Raw genomic sequence first — 2,856 nt, forward strand, 5'->3', positions numbered from 1 at the left:
CCCCCCTGGGGGGTGATTTCTCGCTTTCTGTCTCTATGTCTCTCTCTGTCTGTCTGGCGAGCACATGCACCCTATAGCGAAAAACCTCTCCAAAAAAAAAAAGAATTACATTAAATTATAGAGAAGTAATATGGTGAGTTTTAAAATGATAAATAATTCACCAAGGCAGCCTGATCCCATATGGCCGATGGCCCAGTTCAACTCCCAGAATAGGTGACTTGAGAAATCCACTGGGTAGATATCCATACATGCCCAAAATCCCAAAAGGAGGGAGAAATAAAAAAGGAATTAAAGCATGACCATGCCCCAAGGGTGATACCTTTTCCTCTCTCTTTCTCTGTCTCTGTCTCTCTCTGCCAAGTATATGTGCCCTCTAGTTTAAAATAACAATAACAATTTATAATAATAATAATATAGATAGAGGCGATAGTGTTTAGAGTAATTTATGCAAATTGCCTAGTCAAAATGCTTTCTTTGTAAAAAGCTTATTCATTTTATTTTTTCCATGAGAGAGAGAGATACAGAGAGAAAGAAAGAGAGACAGGATCTATAGTTGGTTCTTCATGTCACAATACATCCCCAGTCTTAGTGCCTGGATTGTGTACGTACAGTGTGCCAAGTTTTAAGTGTGTGAACTCAGGACCTTCCCCATGTGGGTCTATATGTGTTACCAACTGGGCCTAAAAATCTTTCTTAATCACAGTACTCAAGCTGATGAAGAGCACCATATATTAATGGTGAGGGAATTCAAAGATTTACATATTGGTTTATAGTCAAATTGTTTTCTAAATAGAGACCAACTAAAATCTTAAAGACAATGTCTTGTTTTATTGTGAATTCCAAAAGCTGAAGAAGTTAATGAAATGGCTTCTATGAATTTACTTATTATTGACAAAAAAACAAATTGGTCAAATTAAAGTGAAAAGGAGTTATTGGACACAATGACCAGCCCACTTAACTGGGCATAATAATTATTACATATTGTAAAAGAAATTTGAAAACAGAAGAGACACATGCAAACTTTTTGATTCAGATCCCCGCCAAGAGAAAATGACTGAAAAATAAGTGGAATTAACCAAAAATAAAATTATGACACTATAAGAAACAATCTTGATGAAGAAAAAGAAAAACTTCTGAAGAGACAAAAACTAATGCAAATAGAGCCTTCATCTGAGTTGATATCAATTGTAGTCGTCTAACATCAGCTTCTCGGTGGTCAGCTGCAAAAGCCATTATTATGATGAATGTGTTAAAAGGGATAAATGTGTTAAAAGGGATATATATCCCTTTCATTTATGACAAAAATAATTATGAAAGAATGACATATTGGAGTGGTTGGAATAATATTGGGGAAATAGAGCTAAATGAATCAAGACATGTCCACTTAAAAAAGGTTCAAAAGTAGCAAAAATAACTTTTAGCTTTATTTGGAGATAGAGCACAATAAAGACTAGGTCTCTCTTTAGAAGATGCTATAATGTTAAGAGTACTAAAGGGAAATAGAGCTCAGCATTGTTTTGTTTCTACATTTTTCTATGAAGTAGAATATACTGCCCACTAGAAAGGGCAGAATAACAGTGGCTGGTAAACATAGAGTAGTCTTGGTTTGAATCACTGACTTCACAATGTTTGTCTTCTGGGGAAAAAAAAGGAGAAAAAGCCATTTTAAAGAGTTTATTTTATAAATTCTCTACTTAACTTAAAAGAATGTCCTTTAGCCTGATACTTTCATTTGTTTCTGCAAGTTTCATATATTCAATTTCCTATTTTTTTAATGACATGATGGTGATGGTAGATGTAAGTTATTGTAATGTCTTCATATGATGAAGTTAAATATTGACAATGTTGTGGTAGTTCATGTTTTTTAAGTTTTTTTGGTTCATAAAGTCTAAAATCCTGAGTCACTAGAATACTCCTCCTTTCCTTCTTTCTTTTTCCCTTTCTATTTTTTTTTAATTTAGCAGAGTGCATATGAGTCTGACAAAGAGATACAGAGAGAGAAAGGGAGAAAGAACTCCTTGGAAGGGATGCCGTGGCATAATCCCTTTTCCATATTTCCTCTGGGGATTTTGGACACATGCACACACATCCAGTGTGTTTTTCAAGCTACCATGCCTGGGACTCAAACTGCACAGTTGCCTGTGTGTGACCCAGCTGCCCTAACCACCATGCCATCAGCTGGCCTAGAATTTTCTTTTTCAATTTTAATAATTTGAATAAGGAGTAAGTGACTATGTTACAAAATAGAAACGATATATAGTCTTTTTCCTGTCGTTGATTTCTAGCCTGTTCTCTCAGTTTCCCTGCAGAAAGGCAATCATTATAATTAATTCTATATATAACACTACTCAAATTCTGAAATGGGCATAAACATTGCCTGTGCTTTTTACACAAATGAAGCATTTACGACTGATCTATAACTTACTTTTTAAAATAAGTTTGCTTATTTATTTCTTCCATGAAAGAGACAGAGAGAGAGACAGAGAAGCAGACAGAAAGACAAAGAGACAGTCACAATCATGATTTCATAAAAATGAATCAGTAAGAACCTCATCCAGGTTCTGAACTGATGATACAGGAATACCATAGATCTTATATATTTTGATTTATCCATTAGTGAAAGACAGAGAGAGAGAAAGAGAGAGAGAGAGAGAGCCTCTGACAAAGTCCAGAGGCTGCAATCCGCCCCTACTCCCAGTCAGTCTGGATCATAGGCACACACCTTCCTGGACCTCCACATTAGAACCAGCAACTCTACCATGTAAATCAACCTTACAGGGTCAGCAGGTGGCATAGTGGTTAAGGTGCTGGACTCCCACGTGGCCTACCATGGTTTGAATCCCAGACTCAGCAGCT

The sequence above is a fragment of the Tupaia chinensis genome, unplaced genomic scaffold (genome assembly GCF_000334495.1).
Source record: "Tupaia chinensis unplaced genomic scaffold, TupChi_1.0 Scaffold000140_1, whole genome shotgun sequence".
Lineage (NCBI taxonomy): Eukaryota > Metazoa > Chordata > Mammalia > Scandentia > Tupaiidae > Tupaia > Tupaia belangeri.